The following is a 27,986-nucleotide window of genomic DNA, read 5'->3' on the forward strand; positions in this document are numbered from 1 at the left end:
GCATAATGATGCCCCAATATTTGAAAGACTCTGTGTGCTATGCCCAGGGATATCTACTTTCAATTTCTCTTGGTGGGCTATAGTAATATGAAAGTAATTGGGTTTTATCTTTGTTGATCTTGTATCCTGATAATTGACCATATTCTTCAAAGGATTGCATCAATTTAGGTAAAGATTATGTTGGTTGCCCTAGATAGATCAAAATGTCATCCGCGTAACAAGCCAATTTATGCTCTATCCCTTTAACAGTAATTCCCCTGATATCTTCATTTTGTCTGATGTATTGAGTTAATGGTTCCAGATATAATGTGAAGAGTAGTGGTGACCATGCACAACCCTGTCTCGTGCCCCTTTCTAGGGTAAGACTATTTGATAAATATCCATTGATTTTAATCCTAGCAGTAGGGTTGTCATATAGTGTCTGTATAGTTTTAATAATTGTGTCTTGGAAACCAAATCTATATAAAACTCTGTAAAGAAAATTCCAATTAACCAAATCAAATGCCATTTCAGCATCCATGCTTATCACTATTGCTTCGATTTTATTTTTTTTGTATATGATCCATAATGTGAAGTGTCCTTCGTATATTGTCTTGTGTTTGGCGTTGTCGTATAAAACCTGTCTGATTGTTACGTATCAGTATGGGTAGAAACTCCTCTAATCGTTTGGCCATGATGGAGGTAAATAATCTATAATCTACATTAAGAATGGATATTGGTCTAAATGACCCGCATTCCATTTTATCCTGACCTTCTTTCGGTATAACTGAGATTATCGCTTCCTTCCAACTGGGTGGCATTTGTGCCTTTTTTAGAGCCCAGTTCAGTGTGGGAAGCAAAACAGGAATTAACTCATTTTTAAATTCTTTGTACCACTCTGCTGTATACCCATCTGATCCTGGTGACTTGCTTAATTTAAGCCTACTAATTGCAGCTTTTAATTCAACTTCAGTTATGTCAGCAGTCATCGTTCTATTTTGTTCTTCGCTTAAAGTGGGTAACTCTAGAGAATTCAAGAAGGTGTCAATTTGGGTTATGCTTCCCCTGGAACTTTGGAATATAGAGTTTTGTAAAACACTTCAAAAGCTTCTTGAATCTAACTCAGCTTTTTTTTTATCACTTTCGTTCTTGGGCCCCTAATTCTATGAATTGTATTTTCTGCTATCTTTCTTTTTTCAGTTTCCATGCCAGTATTTTCATAGAGACCAATCCACTTTCATTATGTCTCTGTTTCAGGAACATTAATTTTTTCCAAATTTCTTGTGTAGCCAAACTATTAATTTCATTCCTAATTTTTAAAATTTCCCCTAATGTATCCTGTGCCAAATTCAATTTGTGTTTTTTCTCTAGTTCCTTCAGCCTATTTTTTAATTCCTCTAATGTTTTATTCCTTATTTTTTTCTTATATGAGATATCGCTATAATTTTCCCTCTTAAGACAGCCTTCAGAGTATCCCATAGAATGGGAGGTGAAACCTCTCGATTATCATTAAATTCTAAGGAGAGACCAATTTCTTTTTTAATTTGTTCCTTAAAGTACTTGAATTTAGTTTCCAAATAGTATTCTTTGGTTGTAGGTCAAAATCAACAGATAAGTATATAGGTGCATGGTCACTTACATCTATTGTCCCAATGCCACAAGTGTTTATTTTGTCTTTGTCTTTTCCAAATGTTATGAAATAGTCTATTCTTGTATATACAGAATGGGGAGCAGAATAATGAGTGTAAATAATAACAAAAATGGCAACGAACGTGTGATTCCAAGGCTGAGTTCTCTAGTAGATGACCCTGCGTTGAGCTAGAGGAAATGTCTAGCTGTGGGGGATAACCTCTCCTACTTGTGAGTTGAGAGCCCCCATTGCAGTATTCATAAAAGTCAGTGAATAAATCCATTACACAGAAAAGATTTCCCTGTGTACTCCTCCTATATATATATACACACACACGCATGGACCCACATGCACACAGACACACAGACACACACACACACAAACATATATATAGATATATATTCTCATTTTGATGGGGAAAAAGGAGTAAGTGAGCAAATAAAGAATAACAAATGAGTAATATAAAATCCACATTATAATAAGTATTTCTAGAGATAGGTATATCACCTATCACCTACATCATTTTTGCTTCCGTTTAGCTTCTCAACATTTTTAAAGTTAGCCAAACCTTATGGCTCTTCTGAAGGGGGTGAGGGCTGTGTTTGGAAAACTCCCAGTATCTTCCTGATATACTTCTCTTGGCCTCCTCCTGTTTCCTGCCTTCTCGATTCTTGCACTATTTCCCAAGCGGGGCGGGATAATTCCTCTGCCAGGCTTTCCCTCGGTTTGATCACACTGACAGGCAACCCTCTGGCCTTCATGTCTGTAGTCGCCTCTTCCACTGTCTGATACAGTTGGATCCCATCTTCATAAAACACTCGAAGTTTAGCAGGGTACGGAGTTTGAAATCTAATCCTTTCTTGCTTTAGTATTCGCTTTACTTCAGAGTATTCTTTATGTTCTTGCAGGACAGCGAGGGGAGGGTGGGGTCATCTTGGTCAAAATATATCAATTTATTGTCTAAAAACACCCTCTTCTTACTCCTGACCCTTTGTAGAATCTCTGCCTTGGTACTGTATCGAAGGAATTATTATTGAGCTTGGCTTATCTGCTCTATCTCGGGTAGGCTTCAGGACGAGCATACGATGCGCTCTCTCAATTTCCAGCTCCATAGTCGAGGGAAGCTCCAGCACCTCCCGCAGCAACTTTCCGATAAACTCCGTCATAGACAAGCCCTCCGCTCCTTCGGGAACATTGTAGATTCTGATATTTTTCCGCCGTGATCTTCCCTCCAGGTCAAGCAGTTTACCCTCTTGGTGATGTAATATTTTTATCGTCTTACTCAGTATCCGTTCCATGTTTTGAACACGATCTTCCACCTGCTCAATTTGAGTCTCTGCCATTGCTATTTTTTGATTGACATTGGCGAGCTCCGACTTAATATCATGTAGTTGCTGTTTTATATCTTTCTGGAACTCCTTTATCTCTTTCAGAATTTCGATCATATTTGCCGCTTCGCCTGAACGAGGCCCGGCGTCTGTCTCGCTAGCACGCGGTCGAGTAGGAGAGCCGCTCGCTGCGTTCCTCTCGGACGCAGGCTCCACAGTGTCGCTTTTTTAATTTCCATTCCTTTTCCCCATTCTTGCCTCTCTTATCAGTTCAAATACTTTTGAAAAATACTATATTTGATCAGATAACGGGGCTAAATATGCATTTTTCCGGAGGAGCTAGTGACTTAAGCTGCCATTCTTGACGATGACGTCACTGGAACCCCCCCGGTTGCTGGAGAATTCAGTGTCTTTGCCATTGCAATATGAGGTGCTGTTCCTGCAGCACCAGATCCCCGTATCTACAGTTGCTTTTGTCTGAATCAGGTCTGTTGCCACTGACATACAATACTGTGCAAAAGGCTTAGACACATGTAAAAAAGATCTGTAAAGTGAATATGCTTTCCAAAAATAATGACATGAAAAGTTTCTAAATATTTCAACCTGTGGAATTCATTGCCACAGGCAGCAGTGGAGGCCAGGTCTTTATGTATATTTAAGGCAGAGGTTGATAGATTCTTGATGAGTCAGGGCATGAAGGGTATGGGGCAGAGGTTGGGGGGGGGGGGGGGGAGAGGCGGGAGGTTGGGACTGAGAGGAAAATGGATCAGCCATGATAAAATGGGAGAGTAGACTCGATGGACCAAATGGCTTCATTCTGCTCCTATATCTTATGGTCTTGTATCAAAAAAAAATTACTGTAAAGAACAGTAAACTGCAAAAAAAGACTAAATCAAATCAGTATTTGGTGAATACCGTTTGCCTTTAAAACTGCATCAATTCTCTGAGATACACTGTTTTATAAGAAAATTGGTTGGTAGGTTATTCCAAGTATCTTGGAGAACTTGCCACAGTTCTTCTGCAGACTTTGGCTGTCTTGCTTCTGTCTCTCTGGCAGCCTCTGTAGCTCAGGGCTCTTTGGAGGCCGTATCAGAAAGCACATTAAAAATCTTAGGTGCCTAAGACTTTTGCACGCAGTACTGAAATTTGTTGTTCTCCTATCCTCTCTCCATAATCTTTGACACCCTTATGAATCAGGAACCTATCAACCTCCGCTTTAAATATACTCAATGACCTGCCCTCCACAGCAGTCTGTGATAGTGAATTCCACAGATTCACCACCTTCTGGCTAAAGAAATCTCTCCTCATCTCGTTCTAAAAGGACACCCCTCTATTCTGAGGCAGAATCTCTTCTGCACTTTCTCTATTGCCTGCATAATTGTACACAGAGTGTGGTATACCACATCCATTCTGTAGCGTGGTGACCTGAGCTGTACCAGGTGGATTAATTGCTGTCCCTGCAACAAGACATCCTAACTCCTCTATACTCATCCAGACTTTGAATGCTGAATCTACACTATCCTGTCAACTATGGCACCAATTTCTTACCAAGGTCTCTCTGCACATCAGAATCAGGTTTAATATCACTGGCATATGTTGTGACAGTTGTTAACTTTGCAGTAGCACTACAATGAAATACATGATATTAAATATAGAGAAAAAAGAGAACTACATTAAGAATTCTGGGGTGATTGATAAGTTCATGGCCTAAAGAAGGAGGAGTCAATTTTAGAAAACCTAGCACATTTATTTTTCAATGTAGTCACCTCCTACATTTACACACTTAGTCCAGCGGTCGTGGCGCATACGGATCTTGGACCTCCAGAAAGTGTCCACAGCATGGGGGATTGATAAGTTTGCAGCCTAAGGTAGAAGGAGATGAGTTATTAACTTCAAACTTTCTGCATAATCACTCAAAGAGTTGAACTGCATGTGCATGTTAAGAGAGCTGTATAACTGATCTCCTTCTACATTAGACCACAAACTTATCAATCACCCCTGCTGTGGACACTTTCTGGAGGTCCAAGATCCGTATGCTCCACGACCGCTGGACTAAGTGTGTAAATGTAGGAGGTGACTGCATTGAAAAATGAATGTGCTAGGTTTTCTAAAATCGAATCCTTCTACCTTAGGCCACGAACTTATCAATCACCCCTGCTGTGGACACTTTCTGGAGGTCCAAGATCCGTATGCTCCACGACCGCTGGACTAAGTGTGTAAATGTAGGAGGGGACTATGTTGAAAAATAAATGTGCTAGGTTTTCTAAAATCGAATCCTTCTACCTTAGGCCACGAACTTATCAATCACCCCTCAGATTTAAATGTTTATTAAAGAGTTAAGTTAGAATAAATAGTGCAAACCCACCCCTGAAAAGAGTGTTGAGATAGTGCTAATGGTTTCAATGTCCATTTAGAAAACGGATGGCAGAAGGGAAGAAGCTGTTCCTGAATCGCTGAGTGTGTGCCTTCAGGCTTCTGTACTTGCTTCCTGACGGTAACACTATGAAGAGGGAATGCCCTGGGTGTTGGGGTCCTTAATGATGGACACCGCCTTCCTGACGCACTGCTTCTTGAAGATGTATTGAACACTATGGAGGCTAGTAGCCATGATGGAGCCGCCTAATTTTACAACTTTCAGCAACTTCCTTCGGTCCTGTGCAGTAACCTCCCCCCGCCCTCCCCCCCATATTAGACGGTGATGCAGCCAGTCAGAACGCTCTCCACAGTACATTTGTAGAATTTTCCAAGTGTTTCAGTTGACAAACCAAATCTCAAACTCCTAATGAAATATAGTCACTGTCTTGCTTTCTTTACAGCTGCATCAATACATTGTGTCCAAGTTAGTTCTTCAGAGATATCGACATCCAGGAACTTGAAATTGCTCACTCGCTCCACTTCTGATCCCTCTGTGAAGATTGATTCGTGTTCCCTCGTCTTAGACTTTCTGAAGTTTACAACCAGCTCTTTGGTTTTGTAGATGTTGAGTGCAAGGATTGTTGCTGCGACACCACTCATCTAACTGGTGTATCTTACTCCTGCGTGCTCTTTCGTCACCATCTGAAATTCTGCCAACAAAAGCTGTATCATCAGCAAATTTATAGGTGGCATTTGAGCTTTGCCTAGCTTTCCAGTCAATGGTATAGAGAGAGTAGAGCAGTGGGCTAAGCACACATCACTGTGTTGATTGTCAGCGAGGTGGACTTGTTCCAATTGTGGCCTTCTGGTAAGGAAGTTGAGGATCCATTTGCAGACAGAGGTACGTAGGTCTGGGTTCTGTAGCTTGTCAATCAGGACAGTAGGAATGATGAACGGCATCCTGTTTGTATTGTCCAGGTCCAAGGCTGCGTGGGGAACCATTGAAATTGCGCCTGCCGAAGACCTATTGTGGCAGTAGGCAAATTGCAGTGGGTACAGGTCTCTCCTGAGACAGGATGACCAACCTCTCAAAGCCTTTCATCACTGCAGATGTGACCGCTTCAGGATGCTAGTCGTTGAGGCAGCTCGCACTGCTCTTCTTGGGGAGTGGTATAACTGTTGCCCTTTTGAAGCAGGTGGGAACTTCCAAGTAGAGCAGTGAGAGACTGAAAATATCTTTTAAAACTGCCGCCATTACCAGGTACTCATCAGACTCTGCGGCCTTGTCAGGGTCCACTCTCTTGAAGGACAGCCTGACATTGGCCTTTGAGACGGGTCACTTGTCAGTACCTCCAGTTGAACTCTGTCTATTTGTGTGTTTCCCCCTAGCTGTCAGTCTGTGGTTTTGTGTTGCCATTTGCTCCTGTCCCCATTCATTCCTACTCTACTCCGGCCCCTGTATCACTGAGTAGTCCGTCTCTCACCTGTTTCTCATTATTCCCTGTATTGCTGCCACCTGGGTCTCATTGTGCTCCACCTATCATCTGCCTCTCTGTTTATTGCTCAGTGTATTTCAGTCCTGTGTTTTCACCTGTTTGTTGCCAGGCTGTTCCAGTGAGTTTTCCTGAGCCTTTCCAGCATTCGTATCTGTGCCCTATCCGTCTGAATATCAACTCTGCCTGTTTCCCGATTCTGGTTTTTGGATTTCTCTGGCTGTTTGATCTCTGCCTGAACTTCGTCACTGATTTTGTTTGCACATCGGGATTTGTTACTCAATTAATATCACTGTGTGCACAGTACTGGGTCTGCGATTGGATCCCTGCTCCAGCACCCTGACATCACTGGATACTGCAGGGACCTTCTCATTTCTGTGGTTTTATTCTCCCTTTCAAAGTGAGCATGACAGGCATCGAGCTTGTCTGGTAGTGAAGCATTCACGCTATTGGGTTTTGTTTCCTACATGATTTAAGTGTCTGTCTCAGTGTCTCTGAAACATAGGGAGCCTTGCTTGCTTCAATCTCCTCAGGAATAGGAGATGCTTCCGTGCTTTCTTGATCAAAGTGGTGGTGTTGAGGGACCAAGTGAGACTGTCCATTATATACACTCGCAGAGACTCGGTGCTCCTAACTCTCTCCATGCAGGAGCCATTCATGTGCACGAGGAGGGGTCAGCCTGCATCTTCCTGAAGTCCACCATCATTGCTTTAGACTTCCCATGTTGAGACTGGAGTTGTTGTGCTCACACCATTCTACCTCCTCTCCGCAGACCATCTCATTGCCATTATTGATGAGGCCAACCACTGTTGTCATCAGTGAACTGGATCAGTCATGTGTCAGCTGTGCGAAGAGCAGCAGGCTGAGCAGGTGGAGTGTATCAGCTCAGTGTGATGGAGCTGGGGATGTTGCTGATTGTGATCTTTCTGTCAACAAGTCCAAGATCCAGTTACAGAGAGAGGTTGAGAACCAATGAAGATAGCTTGGCCACCAGTGTCTGAAGGATGATCACTGAGCTGAAGTCAATTAATCACAGCCTGGCGTAGGAGGTATCGTTTCCCAGGTGGGACAGGATGGAGTGGAGGGCAGAGGCAAATGCATTGTCAGGGACCGATTTAGTGATAGATCAACTGGAAAGGGTCCAGTGCAGCAGGTAGATGGAATTTAATGTGATCGTAACCAGCCGCTCAAAGCACTTCATTACCGTTGAGGTCAGAGTCACTGCACGGTGGTCACTGAGGCAGGTTACAGTCACCCTTTTGGGCACCGGGATGATGGTGGCTGCCTTGAAGCCCTCGGGGGCAGTGGACAGTTCCAGAGAGGTGATGAAGATACCTGTTACCTGGACTGCACAGTCCCTCAGTACCTGACCAGGTTTATTATCACCAGCATGTGTCTTGAAATTTGTTAACTTAGCAGCAGCAGTTCAAAGCAATACATAATATAGAAGAGAAAAAATAAAATAATAAATAAATTAATTAATTACAGTATACATATAGATTAAAAATTGTGCAAAAAACAGAAATAATATTTATTAAAAAAGTGAGGTAGTATTCATGGGTTTGATGCCCATTTAGGAGTGGGATGGCAGAGGGGAAGAAGCTGTTCCTGAATCACTGAGTGTGTGCCTTCAGGCTTCTGTACCTCCTACCTGAGGTAACAGTGAGAAAAAGGCATGCTCTGGGTGCTGGAGGTCCTTAATAATGGATGCTACCTTTCTGAGACAGCGCTCCCTAAAGATGACCTGGATCCTTTGTACTCCCAAAATGGAGCCAACTAAATTTACAACCCTCTGCAGCTTCTTTCGGTCCTGTGTAGTAGCCCCCACCCCCCATATCAGACAGTGATACAGCCTGTCAGAATGCTCTCCATGGTACATCTATGGAAGTTTTTGAGTCTTTTTGTTGACATACCAAATCTCTTCAAACTCCTAATGAAGTATGTTATCAGGCCCCGCAGCTTTATGTGGATTGAACCTAGCTGGCGTCTTCTCTCATCAGCTGTGGCCAAACAGTGCCTGATCTTCAGGTGGAAGGGAAGGGGGGAGCTTCTTCACCGGCACATTGTTCTGTGCATTAAGCAATGTGTAAAAGACATTCAGCCTATGGGGAAGAGAGGCATCAGTGTCATTGAGACACAAGTGGACCTGCAGTCTATTATAGTCTGAATGCCCTGCCACAGCTCCTCCAGTCTGTGGTGTCACAGAAATGGCTGTATATTCTTCTTCAATAATCCTATTTTGCATTCCTGATGGAGCAGGAAAGTACAGCTCTTGCTAGCATGAGAGCTGTCTTTTCCCCCCTGAAATGAAGGCAGCATCCCAATCTCTTTGCAGTTCTCGGACCTCTGTTGCCCATACAGATTCTGATTTACCCTTGCATAGATGTGTTTAATAACAGTGACTTCTCTACGCAGGCAGCCGCAGATCCTGCATAGTTATCGGTGTTCAGCCGACGGTCTTGGGAACTGCATCTGTGAAGGGACTGTCCATGTGGTAAAGGATGGATGTTGGGGCTTGTTTTGCTGCTGTTGTACTCTGCAGACCAGAGTGGGATCTCTGCAGACCAGTGTGGGCATGCTGCAGTCGGCCCCCAGCATATCCTTGGTTGTTAATGCAAATGAACCATTTAAATCTGTTTTGACATATCTATGATGAATAAATTTCAGTCTGAATCTGAGATTTTGACTATCTTCCTCTTCTATGCCTTTTGTAATTCTTGTTATCTGCAGTGGTGGGTGTTGGGGTGGAGGTATGTCTACCAAAGGATTTGTAAGGTGCTCCTTCCCTCCACAAGCCTGCCAGTCACCCTTGGGCAAGGTGTGTGTGGCACCTGCTCAACCCCCTGATCTGGGTCACCTGAAGCCACATGAGGTGGTGGATGGTTGAATGAGCAGCCAGTGCATATCACAAATTTATAAGGTACCCAAGGATCAGGGGTATGAGTGGTGAGACAATGATGTAGAAGCTAATGTCTTCCATGTGATCCCCTGTTCTCATCTGTAAAACCACAGTCTGTTGCTAGTTCTGCCCGAAACCTAGTGTACGGCCATCCAAGGCAGTTGTGGGTATGGACTGGTTCAACTCTCACCAATGGGTGGTCCCCAAGTCCAGGAAATCACCAGCTGTCCCAGAGTCCAAAAAGCCTTCACCTGTCTTCTGCTATTACTCCAGGAGATCTCCGCTTTCAAAGTGACGCCCGAGGGCGTAGGGTCAGTAGTGTTTGGTGCTACCATCACAGTCCTCTCAACACTGGACAGTCTTGACAGTTCCTGAGGTGACTGCAGTTTTAGACATTCGGCCCATAGGTGACCTGCTTACCCATGGTAATAGCAGCGCCCTTGAATCTGATGCTGGGACCCCTCATCGGCAGACAGCCTTGTGTAACTGATCTGAGCAGGAGATGGGGAGAAGTTTGGGGGATGGGGTGGGAACTGTGATGGGTTGAGGCTGGGCTCTGACTAGCCTTTTCAGCCTCACAATGTAGTCCCTCACACTCTACCAGGTGGTTGCCAAGGCGATGGGCTGGTCGATGAGGACCTCCGAGTCCCATGTCGCTTCTCTCAAGGCAAGGGCATTCATTAGTTAGTGGTGGCACTGAGTGGCCAAGGCTTCACAGTCCAACCTCTCTCTCGGGACAAAGACCAGAATTTGACCGCATAGTCGGTCACTGACCGGCAACCCTGATGCAGCTTCATCAGACCATCTGAGGCTTTGCTTGCGCTGGCAGGATGTTAAAATTCCTTTCTTATGTCGGCCATCATTTCTTCCAGATCCACGCAAACCTTCGTTCCCAGTGCACAGTGACATGGGTGAGGGCTCTCCTGGTCAGGAGGTAGATCGTGAAGGCCTCCTTTCCGTGCTCTGAAGGGAACCAGGATGGCTGGAGTTCAAATATCAATGAGCATTGAATGGGGAAGCTACGGCAAGAGCCCAGGTCTCCATCGGTCAGAGATGTGCTGACTCCACAGAGTGATGGACAGCCTCACCCAGGCAACTCAGCTATCCTCCTCATCCTACTGCATCCTGAAGGTCGTGTATCCCCAGGTTCTGTCTGGAAATCCTCTTGCTGCAGCTGGAACCATGCTGGCTCAATTGTACTGTGATGAGAGACCTAGGCGAGGATTTGGACCCGAGGCTAGAATTGGAACACAATACAAGACTGAACTGAGTACTTAATAAAACGCTATACGATAATCCAAATAGAGTTTATAATTGAGCTCTGAGGCTCCGCTCCGTTCAGATGCTTTTTAAATACTGAATTCTTAGTGCCAAAATATAATTGCCAATTAGCAGGACGGTCTTGAGCCCTTAAAGGAGCTGTGCCAGCTGTCCATAGAGTGAGAGCAGCTAAATGCTGGAAGCTGGTGCACCTTGTAACACCATTCTGCCTTCTTCACATGCAAGTTCAACTCTACACAGAGCCATTACGTACCATCAAATCTGATTTGGAGAAATGGCGACATTGGCTAATGAGAAACACCGGTCCCTTCCTGATCTTGATTGACCTCCAGAAATTTGTATCCACTTAGCAATCCTGCCAACTCAACCCACACCAGGCTCATTGGGCTCTCTTCTTTGAGAAATTCAACTTCAGTATCTCCAACACAGCAAACTCCAAGAATACTAAGGCAGACACCCTATAACAAAAGTTCAACTCAGCTGAAACAGAGGTCGACCCTCAGCCCATCATTCCATCCTCCTAGATCCTTACCCTGATTGTCTGGGATATTGAGAGCCAAATCTGACAGTACAGCAGTACAGCACTGCGGTGGACACACCTGACATGTACGTGCTGGCGGCCGTGCTCTCTGAGCCACTTCAGTGGGTCCACTCCTCAACCCTCTCTGGCCATCCGGATGAATGATGGATTCTCTGCAACACTGGTTCTGGTGGCCCACCATAATCACAGATGTACATCAGCTTGTTGCTGCTTGCCCTCAATGTGCCCAGTCTAATTCCTCCAATCAATGTCCCTCTAGACTCCTGCAGCCCCTACCAGTCCCTCGAAGTCAGTGGTCCCACATCACCGCGGATTTCATCACGGGATTGCCACTTTCCTGTGGGACCTTGGTGATCATGACGGTGGTGGACCAGTTCTCCAAGACGATCCTTTTCATTGCTCTCCTCAGACTTCCATCAGCCATTGAGACAGCAGACCTGGAACTCCAAAACGTAGTTTGCTTCCATGGCTCCCCTCTGGACATTGCATTGGACGGGGACTCACAACTCGACTCCCACTCTGGCGACTCTTTTGTTATCTCCTCCGCACCTCAGTGAGCTTTTTCTCTGGCTACCATTCGCAGACCAAAGGACAGTCAGAAAGAGCCAAGCAGCAAGTGGAGAAGTTTCTACAATGCTTTGCCACCTCGAACCCTTCGGCAAGGTAAAATTATCTGTCCCACAACCTACTCTCCCCCTCTGCCATGGGTATGTCACACACTGAAGTGACTTATGGCTACAACCCCCCATTTCTTCCTGCAGAAGAGCCAGCTGTGGAGGTTCCATCTGCCAAGGCCCTGGCTTCTTGATGCTGGAAGGCTTGGAAGAAGGTACAGAAGAGCATCCAAGCTACTGATCAAGCCAACTGCTGCCAGGCTAACTTCCATCAGTGCCCAGCCTGATCACTCCAGCCTGGGGACCAGGTATGGCTACCCACTCAAGATCTGCTCCTGTAAGTTCTCACACGGATCCATTGTTCCCTTAGGATTACCCATCACATTAAGCCAGTCACTTACCATCTCCAGCTGCCACCATCCCTCAGGATCACACCTACCTTCCACAAGGTAGAGGGATGCCAGTAGACTATGGCAGGGTCTAAATGAGATCACTGGGCACAGAGAAAAGGCTGGGAACATCAATAACTATAGCGCTTCTCTTCCTGATGAACTTAACATATTCTACACAAGATTCGAACAGGAGAAGAGCATCCCGCCCCCTCCGGCTGAACCGGACCTGGTGGCATCAAGATTCATCGTCTCTGAGGAAGACAGTAGAAGAGCCTTCCTGAAGATAAATCCAAGGAAGGTGATGGGCCCAGATGGCGTCTTGGGACGGGTTCTCTGGGCCTGTGCAAGGGAGCTAGCCTGAGTGTTTGCTGACATCTTCATCTGCTCCCTGCTTCAATCTAAGATCCCCTCGTGTTTTAAGAAGGCAATCCCGGTGCTAAAGAAGAGCAAGGTGGCATGCCTGAATGACTACCAACCTGTGGCTCTAACATCAATTGCTATGAAGTGCTTCGAGCGACTGGTTATGGCAAACATCAACCATAACCTACTGGTCAACCTCGACGCTTTGCAATTCACCTACCGGAGCAACAGGTCAACGGCAGATGCCATCTCTCTAGCACTACATTCCTCCTTAGAACACCTGGAGAATAAAGACGCATATGTAAGGCTCCTTTTCATTGACTACAGCTCTGCCTTTAATACCATCGTTCCAAATAAACTGATTCCTAAGCTCTGGAACCCAGATCTGCACTCAGATCTGCAGCTGGATCTTCAACTTCCTCACAGACAGGACCCAGGCTGTAAAAATAGGGGCAACACACACAAAATGCTGGTGGAACACAGCAGGCCTGGCAGCATCTATAGGGAGAAGAACAGTTGATGTTTCGGGCCAAGACCCTTTGTCAGGACTAACTGAAAGGAAAGATAGTAAGAGATTTGAAAGTAGGAGCGGGAGGGAAAAGTGCAAAATGATAGGAGAAGATAGGAGGGGGTAGGGTGAAGCTAAGAGCTGGAAAGGTGATTGGCAAAAGGGATACAGAGCTGGAGAAGTGAAAGGATCATGGGATGGGAGGTCTAGGGAGAAAGAAATTGGGAGGGGAGCACCATAGGGAGATGGAGAACAGGCAGAGTGATGGGCAGAGAGAAAAAAAAGGGAGGTGGAGAAAAAACTAAATATATTTCAGGGATGGGGTAAGAAGGGGAGGAGGGGCATTAACAGAAGTTAGAGAAGTCAATTTTCATGCCATCAGGTTGGAGGCTACCCAGCCGGAACATAAGGTGTTGTTCCTCCAACCTGAGTGTGGCTTCATCTTGACAGTAGAGGAGGCCATGGACAGACATATCAGAATGGGAATGGGATGTGGAATTAAAATGTGTGGCCACTGGGAGATCCTGCTTTCTCTGGCAGACCGAGCGTAGGTGTTCAGCGAAACGGTCTCCCAGTCTGCGTCGGGTCTCACCAATATATAAAAGGCCGCAGTGGGAGCACCGGACACAGTATACCAATAGGGGACAAGTTCTCCTCTACAATCACTCTGAGCACTGGTGCCCCACAAGGCTGTGTACTCAGCCCCCTGCTGTACTCACTGTACACCCATGATTGTGTAACCAAGTTTTCATCGAACTCAATATATTAAGTTTGCTGATGACACCACAATTGTAGGCTCTATCTTGGGTAATGATGAGTCTGAGTACAGAGAGGAAATTAAGAACCTGATGGCATGGTGCGAAGACAATAACCTATCCCTCAACGTCAGCAAGACAAAGGAATTGGTTGTTGACTTCAGAAGGAGTAGTGGACCACACAACCCCATCTACATCGGTGGTGCACAGGTGGAACAGGTCAAAAGCTTTAAGTTCCTCGGGGTGAATATCACAAATGCTCTGACTTGGTCTAACCAAGCAGAGTCCACTGCCAAGAAGGCCCACTAGCGCCTTTACTTCCTGAGAAAGCTGAAGAAATTTGGCCTGTCCCCTAAAACCCTCACTAATTTTTATAGATGCACCGTAGAAAGCATTCTTCTAGGGTGCATCACAACCTGGTATGGAAGTTGTCCTGTCCAAGACCGGAAGAAGCTGCAGAAGATCGTGAACACAGCGCAGCACATCACACAAACCAATCTTCCATCCTTGGACTCACTTTACACTGCACGCTGTCAGAGCAGTGCTGACGGGATAATCAAGGACACGACCCACCAGCCAATACACTTTTTGTCCCACTTCCCTCCGGGAGAAGGTTCAGGAGCATGAAGATACATACGGCCAGATTTGGGAACAGCTTCTTTTCAACTGTGATAAGACTGCTGAACGGATCCTGACCCGGATCTGGGCCGTACCTTCCAAATATCCGGACCTGACTTGCACTACCTTACTTTGCCTTTTCTATTTTCTAATTATGATTTATAATTTAAATTTTTGTTATATTTACTTTGATTTGTACTTCAGGGAGCGCAAAGCACAGAAACAAGTATCACTGTGATGATTGGATGCTCTAGTATCAATTGTTTGGTGACAATAAAGTATAAAGGGCCCGTTGTCCATGGACCACTCCCCCCACCTGAGCCTGCACCTCCAGAACCATGGCTGGTGGAAGGCCCAAACGTACATGGTTCATGTCCTTGTGGACATTGTGTGCAGTACCTGATAGACTGGAAGAGTATGGTCCAGAGGAGAGGTCTTGGGTGCTGTCCAGTTTCATCTTGAATCTATCACTCATTCAGGAGCTCCACCAGCCACGTCCAGGTCACCCTGGGCCACTGGGTGCCAGCTGTGTGTGGGGTGGAGTGGTCCTGTCAGACTTGACAGGCAGACACCTCCCAGTCTGCATGCAGCTAACAGGAGACACCCTACCACTCAATTCCAACTTAATGCCTGTTTAAACCCAGCTGTCATCCACAATCCGTCAGCTCTGACCCTGAGCTTCTTGCAATGTGGGCCAGATGTTACTGTAAAGGAGACAAAGGCCATGGGCTAGCTCGGGGAAATGAGGCAGAGGTAGGAGATCAATTGTGTTCAGTTGGAGTAGTCACAAGAGCCCAAACCGCCACTTATATTTCACATGTAATAGAGCCCCAGGGTTACTGCAAACACAGGATGCTGGAGGAACTCAGGTCATCGAGCACCATCTGCAGAGGGGAAAGTAGAGTCAATTCTTCAAGTTGGGTTTCTTCATCCGAACACTGGGCCAGTCCACGTGCAGGATCTCAACCGAAACGCTAACTCTCCATTTCAAAGGTTCATTTTACATCGGAGTGTACAACCTGAGAATTGTACCCCTCACACAAAACAACGAATCCCAGAGAATGAATGATAGAAACACCAGAGTCCTGAAGAACCCCTCCCTTCACACCATCAGCAACAAAAACACTGACCCCCCACCCCCCATCCATGCCAGCAGAAGCACTGCCCCCCCCCCCAACAATGCAAGCAAAAGCAGAAGCCCCAAGAGTCCATCAAAGCTACAGTTCACAAAGCAGGCAAGAAAGGGGAGGGAGGGACTGGTGAAAGTTGGAAATTGAGGCCGAGGGTGATCAGCAGGAACACAGAGCTATCTGTGCTGGAACCTGATAAGTTTAAAAGTGGACAATGGGAGCCATTAGGGGAGAGGTGAGGAGCAGCTGGCATGAGATGGTGGAAAGGGAGGTGGTGTGGGAAAGCCCATGGGTGAACTGCATGTGTAGTCGATGGGCAGAACCTTTCAGGGGCAAAGATGAGGGCAAAGCTGACTGGAGAGAGTGGGAGGAAAAAGGGATAACGAAAGAAGGGTTGGAAGGAAGGGTGGGAGGTGTGTTTGCAAAAGGGCGAAGGGTTGTCCATCACTTGAATTGAATTTCGGTTTATTGTCATTTAAAAACCACAACTGCAATGCAGTTAAAAAATTAGCACCATCCTCTGCCGAGTGCACTACAATGCCCCCGTCACCAGTGACCCTGAGGACTGGGGGTCTATTCTTCCCAGCAGAAGCCGGTTCCCCTTCCCATTTCCACACACACTTGTCCATCCTCAGCCTTGGGCTCCTTCACTGCTAGGGTGAGGCCTGACACAAGTTAGAGGGACAATACTTCATATTCCACATGCATAGTCCGCAGCCCCATGATATGAATGTAGATTGTTTTATGTAACCGTCCTCTCTGGTGGGATTTTCCATCACACCCTCCCCTCCTCGTCCCCTTGCCAAGATTAGTGAATGCCTTGTTTGTGGATGGAAGTTCCATCTCATTCTTCACGGAGCTCTCCAGAGGGTTGGTAACAAATTTGTAATCGTAACTACCGTATGTAGACTGGGGTTACAGAGGGAAGTTGTTCATAGAAAACTCTCTGTATCACAATTTTCCCATAATGTAAACCTTTGACAGAAAAATGAGAAAATCTGTCAATTCCTGCATGCTTGTGCATATTTAATTATATTTTTCCTCACGTATATTCCGTAAGAGCATTTTTATTTTTGTAAATTCCATAAACATGAATTTCTGCTTCCTGAGCTTCAATGTGATGTGTACACTGCTTGAACTTGCATAGAAATCAGAGAGTTAGGAGCAGAAGAGATGATTTGGTCTCTCAAACCTGTCTCATCACTTCATCAGATGATCACTGATCAGATTGCAATCGCAGTTTTACATTCCTGTCAGCCTCTGTTGATTGTTTACATATTTGCTTAATCACGATTTAATCTTCTGCTACAGAAAAATATCGAAAGACTTTTTTTTCACTGTTTGAGGAAAAGATTTCTGAGATTATGATAGAGCTGGAGGGGATGCAAGGGTGTGTCACCAGGATGTTACCTGGGATAGAAAGTTTTAGTGAAGGAGGAAGTCTGGAGAGGCTGCATCTGTTTTCTATGGAGTGGAGGAGTTTAAGGGAGGACATAACTGAGGTGTATAAAATGATGCGAGGTATAGATTGGGTAGACTGCAGCAAATTTTAAATTGTCACGCATAGCAAGGTAGACTGAAAAACTTTGCTTTGTAAGCCATCTATACAGGTCAATTCATCTCACCAGCACGCTGAGGTGGTACGAGGGAAAAGCAATGACAGAATGCAGAAAAACAAGTTACAGTTAAAGAGAAAGTGCAGTGCAGCCAGGTAAGCCGTGCAGGGCCATGATTTGTGAGGTCAAGAGTCCACATTATTGTTTGAGGGAATTATTCAAATGTCTTATAAGAGTGGGATAGAAGCTGTTCCTGAGCCTAGTGGTATACACGTTCAGACTCTGTATCTCCTGTGCAATATGGGAGAGAAGGAGAGTGAATGATCAGGCTGGCTGGACTCTCTTCTCTTCTTTACTGAGGCCGTGAGAAATATAGACAGAGTCTGTGGAAAGGAAGCTCGTTTCTATGATGTTGAGTTGTATCCAGAACCTCCTGCACTTTCTTGCGGTCACATGCAGAGCAGTTGCCGTACGAAGCTGTTATGCAACCAGACAGGATGCTGTCTTCAGTGCTTTGATAAAAATCGTGGCAGTTAGTGGTACTTGCTAGATTTCTTTAGCCTCCTGAGGAAGGACTGGCTTTGAGGTTCTCTCTTGCCCGAGGCATCTGTGGTGACATTCACTCCTAGCAACTTAAAGTTCTCAAACCTCTTGAGCTTGGTACCGTTGATGTGGACAAGATCACGTGTTCTGCTCCCCCTTTCTGAAGTCAATGATCAGCTGTTTTTTGCTGATTTTGTAACCTTTTCTCCATCATAAAACTAGAGGACATAGATTCAGGGTAAGGAGTAAGAGATTTAGAAGTGATTTGAGGGATACCTGTTGTGTATTTAATATTTCAGGAATATTTGGGTAATATTCTAAATATATTGTTTGATTAAGCATTCTTGTTCATTCAAATAATTCATTCTGGTCATATGTACAAAGTATGTGAATGACATACATCATCATGCTCTGTATCCTATGCACGCATCTTGCTAAAGTAAAGAACAAAACCAAGACAAGTTCTCCTGAGGTCCTGTTTTCTTGCTTTTAATTAGTTTTATGTTTTCACCCCTTTCTGGGGTGAGTACCTGGGACAGACTGTGAGAGAGCGTGCTGGAAGCATGGACAAGCACTCAGGTATAGAGAGGCTAAGGGCCAAGTGCTGGAAGACAGGATTAGTGCAGAAGGAATAACTCACGGTCCTCTGGGAGAAACAATTCACCTCTGTTCTGACTTAAATTGGCAGCTCTTTATTTTTAAACAATGACTCCCAGTTCTAGAGTTTCCATTAAGAGGAAACTATCTCCTCATCCATTTGTCAAGACCCCTCAGGGTCTTGATTTAAATTGGTCAATTGTCACAGGTACAGTGGAAATCTTTGTTTTCCGTGCCATCCACAAGGATAATTTCATCACGTCATTGCCCTGAGGTGGTACTGGGGGAAACAATGGGCATGAGTATTGAACAATACTCAGAAGCAAGAAGGATAGAAGATTATGTTCAGTATGGCAACTCATTGCAAGTTGCTCACTACTTCTACTTCTGCCCTTGTCAATTCACGGTGTAATAATCTGACCTGTGTGATCAGTATGCAAGACAAGCTTTCCACCGTATCCCAGTACATGTGACAATAATAAACCAATTCTAATACCATTTATAAGGGGAGGGGTAACACTTCCGGTGAAGGGGCAGCTCATTCACCTTTGGTCGTCGTTGGACTCTCAGTTCTCACCTGTGGCTCCAGGTAGTAAGTTTGCATACAACATCGGCCACACCCCCGGTACACCACTCCAACAGGTGGACTAAAGCAGGTGAGGGGAGCTGGCAGCCTCATACTCGGGTGAGATAGGGACATGCCTGTCCTAGCGTGTGAAATTAGCTCCAGGTGCCTGCATGGATTAGACCAACAGTGAGACCCGATGGTCAGGAAAGCAGTTCTGCAACACTTTGTGGAGATCATAGAGCATAACAAGGCACAGAAGAAGAGATGATCATCCATTGCAACCAACTGTTCGTACCACTGGACTCTCAGGTTCAGAGTCAGAACTGCCCCAGTGCAATGGCTTTTCCTCCTTGAACTCTCCTACAGAGGTTTCTTGTCATGGTCTAGCATGTGAAATTAGCTCCGGTAGATTGATACTAATACGATTACATGGAAAGTGCAGTGCAAGCAGACTAGAAGGTGCAAGGGCCATAATGAGATAGATTTTGAGATCAAGGGCTCATCTTTATTATACGAGAGGTCCATTCAAGAGTCTTATATCCATTGAACTGTAAGATATAGGAGCAGAATAAGGCCAGTCTGCCCCAACATTCAATTATGTTTTTCTTTTCCAACACCATTCTCTCAATTTCTCCCTGCAACCCTTAACCCCTTTACTAATCAAGATCTTATCAATCTCTGCCTTTAAGAAACCCAATGACTTGGTTTTCACAGCCCTCTGTTACAACAAATTCTGCAGATTTATCACCTTCTGACTGAAGGAATTCATCCTTACCTTAGTTGTAAAAGGATGTCCTTTTATTCTGAGTCTGTGCCTTTAGATTCGAGACACTCCTCTTAATCAAAACAATCTCTTCGTATTCACTCCATCCAGGCCTTTTAGTGTCTGGTGGGTCTCAATGAGAATCCCCCTCTCCTTGTCCTTCTGAACTCCATCAAGTACAGGCCCAAAGAGATCAAATGCACAGCCTTTCATTCCTGAGATCACTCTTGCAAACCTCCTCTGGATCCTTTCCAAAATCAATACATCTCTCCTTGGATATGAGGCCCAAAATTTCTCACTATATTCCAAATACATTACAGGCAATGCCTTATATAGCCTCAGCATTACATCCTTGATTTGTATTCTAGTCCTCTCAAAAATGAATGCTAACACTGCATTTGCCTTCCTCATCACTGACTTAACCTACAAGTTTTCTCATAGGGAATCCTGAACTTGGACTGCCAAGTCCCTTTGCACCTCCAATTTCTGAATTCTCCCTCCATTTGGAAAAGAATCAACACCTTTATTCTTCCTACTAACATACATAACCCCGCGCTTCTCTACGCTGTATGCCATCTGAATCTTCTCAGTACACAGTGGGATGGAAGCTGCCCTGCTGGTATGTATTTTCAAACTTTTGTATTGTCTGCCTTGTGGGGGTGGGGGTGGGGGTGGTGGGAGAAGAGAGAATGACAGAGGAGGGAAGTGTCCTTGATCATGTTGACTGCCTTCCTGAAGCATGGGTGGTGGCAGCAGAAGGGAGTCACGTTTTCCTGATGGACTAGCTGTGCCCACAGCTCTCTGAAGGTCCCACACTGGCATCATCAGCCTTCCCAGAAACTACAAAACCAGAAAGGACCAAGTCACTCTCAGTTCTGAGCAACTCTCTACCAGGAAACAGAGGCTGAGGATAGTCCGATTCCACTTTCTACTGTCACCTGTGTAAAATTCCCAATCTTTCCATATCCCCCTCTTTGCCAGGACCTGAATGATATTCAAACCATTTTCTCTGTGCTCTTTTTCCGGGGTTTCCTCATTTTCCTGTCACTCACTATGTCTTTAACTGCTTGGCAGGTCTACGTTTCAGTAAACCATTCGTAAGCACTCTGTTTCAGTCAGGCAGCTTCCAGGGGAGCAGCTGATCAGTTAACGACTGTGGGCCTTGCTGCTTTAAAGTCCTGACTACTTCCACCTTGGCCTTGTTGCTCTTGGCATTCATCTCTACGATTCCTTTGCTTACGTGGTGCTTGGCTCTGTTCACTTTTTCAGTCTGGATCTCTGGAAGATTTTGACCACAAATCACAGTTAAGAGATTTTACTTTCGACTTTTTAAAGAAAAATACTCCGGAAGAACAATATGTTTTGCTTTGTTGTTCTGTTTTCATCAAATGTGTGTTTGACTGCTCCCTCTCTCTACCCTCTCCTCCCTCTCTCCCACTCTCCCATTTATCTACCTTCTATCTATCCCCTCTCTCCCCTGCACTCTCTCTCCTCTCCCTCTCTCCCCTCTTTCTTTCCCCCTCTCTGCCTCTCACTCCCTCTCCCGGTCTCTCTTAACCTTCTCATTCCTTTCTCTCCCATCTCTCTCCCCTCCCTCTCTCTCCCTTTCTGATTTCACCCCTCCTTCTTTTGCCCATCTCTCTCAGTCCTTCTGCCCCAGTTCTCTTTCCCCTTTATCATCCCCCTCTTTGTCTCTCCCTTTTCTTCTCTCCAACCCCTCCTGTCTTTCTCTGTCTATCCACCTATCTCCCCCCACCCCTCCTGCTTTCACCTTTCAAATGTGGTTCAAACCAGTACCAATAGATTGCCATATTGTGAAGTGTGATGTTAATCTCTAAAAGGTACACTCAACCTTCATCCCTGCAACAAAAAATTGAGGCAGCTCTCCTGCCCGGAGGGTACCCTGGAATCTGGTGATGCAGGCCTGGTGGAAGAGGGGAGAATATAGAATGACTGGGCTGGAGAGTGCTTGATTATGTTCCCCTTTTCTTTCCTCTCCAGTCCTGATGAAGGGTCTCGGCCCAAAACATCGACTGCACTCTTTTCCACAGATGTTGCCTGGCATGCTGAGTCCCTCTGGCATTTTGTGTGTAACCTCTTACTATTTATTTGATTATGGTCTTTTGTGTATGAATCTCATTTTAAAGTGTTAAATTTAAAATAAAGTTTTTAACAATATGTTCTACCTATTGATCAGTGAGACATTGGTATCTGTAACAGATATTGAGAAGGGGGTGGACCTAGCCAGCTGTTGAAGCCAGTGTGTGAGTGCCACTGGGCCTTGGAGGCCTGCGCAGCTGTGACCCACTCTGAGGTGCTCTGGTGGAACCTGGCACTGTGGTGTCCATGTGCTCTGCAGTAGGCAGTGGAGGCCAGGCTTCAGCCAAGCTTCTTGGGAAGCTTTAATGAGTTGTTACAGTACAGGCTGCCAATGATACACCTAGCGATACAAGGTACCCATGACAAAGGAAGAGTCAGATCAGGACCTGCCACATCCTGGCTGATGTCAAGTCTCCTGAAAGTTGTTGGAGCTGCACTTAATGATCCAGGACCAACTTTATTTACCATATGCATCTACGTGCATTAGGAATTTGCTGTGGTGTGTTGGTATGACTTGCAAGGAGACCTGGGATGTGGGAATGCTCTCTGCTTGCCCAGATGAACCCAGACACTGGCTTTGTTGCTTGTAACCATATAACAATTACAGCACGGAAACAGGCCATCTTGGCCCTTCTAGTCCATGCCGAACGCTTACTCTCACCTAGTCCCACCGACCTACCCTCAGCCCATAACCCTCCATTCCTTTCGTGTCCATATACCTATCCAATTTTTCTTTAAGTGACAATACCGAACCTGCCTCTCCCACTTCTACTGGAACCTCATTCCACACAGCTACCACTCTCTGAGTAAAGAAATTCCCCTTCATGTTACCCTTAAACTTTTGCCCCCTAACTCTCAACTCATGTCCTCTTGTTTGAATCTCCCCTACTCTCAATGGATGTGAGTAACATGTAGTAGCTTGTAGGTGTTGGGAAAGCATTGGGAAGTGTGTGTTATCCGTCCTTACACGGTCATTGACTTATGTGAGTGTTTTTGTTATTTAAGATCAGTGCGCCTTTGGAAAGGCTGGCATTTATTGCATATCCCCAAAAACCCCTGAGTGGCTAGTTGGGGCATTTAACCTTATTGGGGGTCGGAAGGTATGTAGAAGTCAGTGCAGTTTGGTGAACCTGATATATTTTATACAGCAATCCTGCAGCTTTATAACAGAACATTACAGCACAGTACAGGCCCTTTGGTCCACAATGTTATGGCAACCTTTTAACCTACTGTAACATCAATCTAATCCTTTCCTCCTACATAGCCCTCCATTTTTCTACCATCCATGTGCCTGTCTTCATTAAATGTCCCTCACGTATCTGCTTCTATCACCACCCCTGGCAGGCCATTCTGCGCACCTGCCACTCTCTGTGTAAAAAAAAACACTTGCCTCTGGTATCCCCCTCTACACTCTCCTCCGATCACCTTCATTTTATGCCTCCTCATATTGGACAATACTGTCCTGGGAAAAAGTCTCTGGCTATCCATCCACTCGATCCATACCTCTTATCAACTTGTTATAGTAATGATGCCATTAAGTGTGCAGAGGAAGTTCATGTGGATGTCACTGGGACCCAAGGGAAGAAAGCTGAGCAAGTTATGAATGTACTCACTGGAGTGTAGAAGAATGAGGAGTGATTTTATATGAATGTATAAAATCTTGAGGTCATAGATATGATCAATGCATACACTCTTTTCCCAAGAGTGAGGAATCAAAACTTGGGCTAGGACAAGAGGGGAGGGATTTAACAGGAACCTGAGGGGCAACAGTTACATCCAGCGGGTGGCCTGTACATGGAGCAAGCTGACGGAGGAAGAGGCAAGTACAAGAGATGCTTGGACAGGAAAGGTTCAGAGGGAGCCGGGATAAATGTGGAAAATTGGGAGTAGATCAGATGGAGTCAGCATGGAGCATTTGGGCTGAAGAGCCTGTTTCTGTGTTGTGTGACTTAATGCTTGCGCGAGGAATGCATGACTCCTGTTCTCAGCTTATTTTTGTGTGTACATGGAAACACGCAGTGAAATGCACCATTTGCATTAACAGAGGATGTGCTGGGGGCAGCCTGCAAGTGTTGTCACATATTCCAAAACAACATAGCATGCTTGGCAGAACAGCATAGAATTTAACATGCAATAAAGCAACAACCCTGTCCCTCCCCTCTACCCACACAGGACAGACTGTCCTCTTCCACCTCCAGCAGATTCACAGAGTCACAGATATCGGGCCTTCGACTTCCCAGCAGATTTGTACGGACTTGCAGACTCAAGGTTCTGACCACTGGGCCTTCACTTCTGGACTTCTGATCGACCTTCGGCTGTCGATCTGGTCTTCCGATTGACTCGAGATTTGATCTGGCCTTTGGATCAGTCTTCAGTGTCTACGCAGAACTCACTGACGACAATGAATGACCCTTCCTATTACCTGGTATACAGTGCACAGAAACACATTAGGCCAGAGTACTATTGTATACCTAACTACAATTCCCAAAGTAAGGTTTCAAACATTAAATATCAGTGAAAATGACAGAGATCAACTACTGGTTTTATTTGTTGTTGAACCTTTTATTAAAGTATGTGCTAATAGAACTCAGCTGATCTGAAAATCCTGGGCTCCTATTGGACAGAGAGCAAACTACGTTTGTGCTTAATCAGCTGCAGGGCACTTCCAGACACACTGGACTGATGAAGGGCATAACACAAATCCAAGGACTTCCCTTTCTTCACACCTTCAGGATTATCAAAACCTGAGCAGCTTCCAGCTTTCTATACGGTCCAGGGGCCTGGAATCTCCTGAGGGTAATTACAAGTTCCTTCAGTTTATTTTTCCAGAAGGAGGTATGGACTGAATTCTTCAGGCTTTTCAGGTGAGTGACAATATCCCTTTAACAACTGTGCTTTGCTCACAGACAGGCAGTGAGAGAGATATATTCCCTGTGACCGACTCGGGTGTGGGGGGGGGGGGGGTGTGGTGGTTGGGTTGGTTGAGACAGGAAGGGAAACAAAAATTGGCCCTAATATCTTGAAGGGAGGCCCCTTGGTTTCTGCTGTGACTTAGAGGATTCATGGTGGTGCAACATTTAGTGTGGCTGCCTTGCAGCTATACCGATTCCGGTTTGACCCTGGCCTCAGGTGTTGTCTGTTGTAGGTTGCACCTTTGCTCTTCAGCGAAGAGTGTGGGTTCCCCTCGAGGGTTCTCCAGTTTCCTCCCACATCCCAAAGGTTGGTAGGTTAACTGGTTAGGGTATATTGCCCCTAGTATAGATGGATGATGGGAAAATCTGTGGGAAGTTAAAGAAAAGAGAACAATCAGACTGATCAGACGGATTGTTCAAGAGCTGCCATTGGCTTGATGGGCTGAATGGCCCATGTATTTGTGGGAAAAAAAAGAATTTCAGTTGTTTTAATTGATGGTAAAGTAACATCAGGTAACGACATTCAGAAAATGAGAGAGTATCCCTGGCAATTTGCTGTTCTGTGAAAAACAAACCTTCCTTTTCGAACTTTGTTTAGGATGGAGCAATATGGAACAGTTTATAACTACAAATTTATAAAAATTATGAACTGTTTAATCTGTGGACTTTCAGGGGAATTTTCATAAGGTCAGTTTTGTTTGTTAATGAAAATTTATTCTCATTAAAGACTGGACACGTCAGTAAGATCTGTCAGTTCCCCAAAAGGCAAAGCTGTCAGCTCAAGCAATCCCACACATTAATTTACTTCTCAATAAACATCTTCAGCATGGACATAAGGTTAAATGCTTATGTTCAAACTTAATTGGCTGAAGAAGGCTTTGGACTCTTGATCTGAAACACTGCAGTCTGTGTGGCATTGGTAAGCCACAATTGTATGAGCTGCGTTCAAGGAATATAGACCAGCAGCTGCAACATAACACCAGTACACGTCAGGAAGTGAAGGGACTCAGGAAAGGACGGAAGGTAAAAAAATGAAGATGGTGTGCAGTCAGATTGTCAGGAAGCCAGGCAGATGATGGGATTTAGTTGCAGCCAATAGGCTGAGTATCAAATCAATAGGGATGCAGAGTCAGAAAGGACAGCAAATACGACATTCAGGGTGTTGTATCTAAATGTGCGTAGTATAAAAAATAAGGTGGATGATCTTGTTGCAATATTACAGATTGCCTGGTTTGATGTTGTGGCTGAAGGATGGTGGTAGTTGGGAGCTGAATGTCCAAGGTTACACGTTACATCGGAGGGATAGGAGGGTAGGCAGAGGAGTGGTGTGGCTCTACTGGTAAAGAATGGCATCAAATAAGTAGAAAGATGTGACAGCGGATCAGAAGATGTTGAATCCTTGTGGGTTGAGTTAAGAAACTGGAAGGGTAAAAGAACGTTGATGGCAGTTATATACAGTAGTTGGAAGGTGGGCCACAGATTACAACAGGAAATAGAAAAGGTGAGTCAAAAGGGCAAAGTTATGGTAGTCATGGGAGATTTTAACATGCAGGTTGATTGGGAGAATCAGGTTGGTAATGGATCTCAAGAGAGGGAGTTTGTTGAATGCATAAGAGGTTTTTTTTATTATTTTTTTAAAAGTTTTGAGTTTTTACAATGCAAACAAAAAAACAATAAAAGAGGTTTATACAATGCAAAACAAACCTATCTAAGTACAATTCATAACAATTAAGCAAAGCAGCCATAGTAGAATCGTGTAAAGTTAGTTACCACCCGACTCTCCCACTATCCAACTCCAAGCCAACCTTACGATATATAAAAAAGTTAATCACCACAGAGCTGTATTTATAAAAAGAAGGTATATTGCCTACTACCTAAACTATAATATGTTTACACATCAAAAAAAACCCCATAGATCTTAACTGTAAAAAGCTGGAAGTAAGGGATTTAAATGCAAAAGAAAAAAAGGGAGGGATGCACCCTCAATCTAAATGGGAATTATGAAAATATTCTAGAAAAGATCCACACACCTTTTAGAACTTTATATCTGAATTAACAAGTGATTAATTATCTTTTCAAGGTCTAAGCAGGACATAATATCTCTAAGCCATTGAGCATGGATGGGTGGAGCAGCATCTCTCCACCTCTGGCCAAAGGAGAGGCAAAAGACGATGTACAATGCCTGAATACCTCCTTATCCCCAGTTTTTCACTCCTTAATAATTTTAGTTAGCTTTCCGGATACAAACTTAATTTAAAAATAAGAGCAAACATTTTCCAATAAATAGAGAAGCACAATCACTAGAATTTCATAACCTTCCTTTTAAAGTAGTAAATAATCAATTTATTTACCTTGGCAATACAGTAACAAGAAATTATAAGTGTCTTTTTGGAGAAAATTTTACTATTCTTTTAAATCATACAAAACGGAGCTTAGCACAGTGGTCACCCTTGTCCATGTTTTTGATAGGTCGAATTAATGCTGTTAAAATGTTTATTCTTCCTAAATTTTTTATACTTATTTCAATCTTTACCAATTTTTCTTTCTAGAGGTAGCTTTTTAGAGCAGTTTGTTGTTGAGGCTACTATGGGATCAGCTATACTGGATTGGGTGCTATCTATGAACCAGAGCCGATTAGGGAGCTTAGGAACCAGTGATCACAACATGATTGTGTTCAGCTCGAAATTTGATAGGGGGAAAGTAAAGTCTGACGTAGCAGTATTTCAGTGGAGTAAAGGAAATTACAGTGGTATGAGAGAGGAGTTGGCCAAAGTAAATTGGAAGGAGATGCAATGGCATGTGTTTCTTGGAAAAATGAGTAAGGTGCAGGACAGGTGTATTTCAAAAATGAAGAAATACTCAAATGGTAATATAGTATAACCGTGGATGACAAGAGAAGTCAAAGCTATTGTGAAAGCAAAAGGAAGGACATACAACAAAGCAAAAATTATTGGGAAGTTAGAGGACTGGGAAGTTTTTAAAAACCTCAGAGCAACTAAAAATATCATTAGAAGGGAAAAGATGAAATTTGAAAGCAAGCTAGCTAATAATATCAAAGTGGATA

General features: G+C 44.6%; 1 protein-coding gene across 2 annotated transcripts in view; it reads left to right on the forward strand.

The window, feature by feature from the left end:
• The first annotated feature begins 21,101 nt into the window (after nt 1–21,101).
• il34 (interleukin 34) overlaps nt 21,102–27,986 on the forward strand; it is a 123,844-nt gene continuing 116,959 nt past the window's right edge. Inside the window, exons 1-2 of one of the 2 annotated variants that reach the window (XM_059992509.1) lie at nt 21,102–21,214; nt 24,663–24,874. The gene's annotated coding sequence lies outside the window, so the exon portion shown is untranslated. The remainder of the gene's footprint in view (nt 21,215–24,662; nt 24,875–27,986) is intronic. The other variant, XM_059992511.1, reaches the window with a different exon arrangement.

Source organism: Hypanus sabinus, chromosome 17 (assembly GCF_030144855.1).
Source record: "Hypanus sabinus isolate sHypSab1 chromosome 17, sHypSab1.hap1, whole genome shotgun sequence".
Lineage (NCBI taxonomy): Eukaryota > Metazoa > Chordata > Chondrichthyes > Myliobatiformes > Dasyatidae > Hypanus > Hypanus sabinus.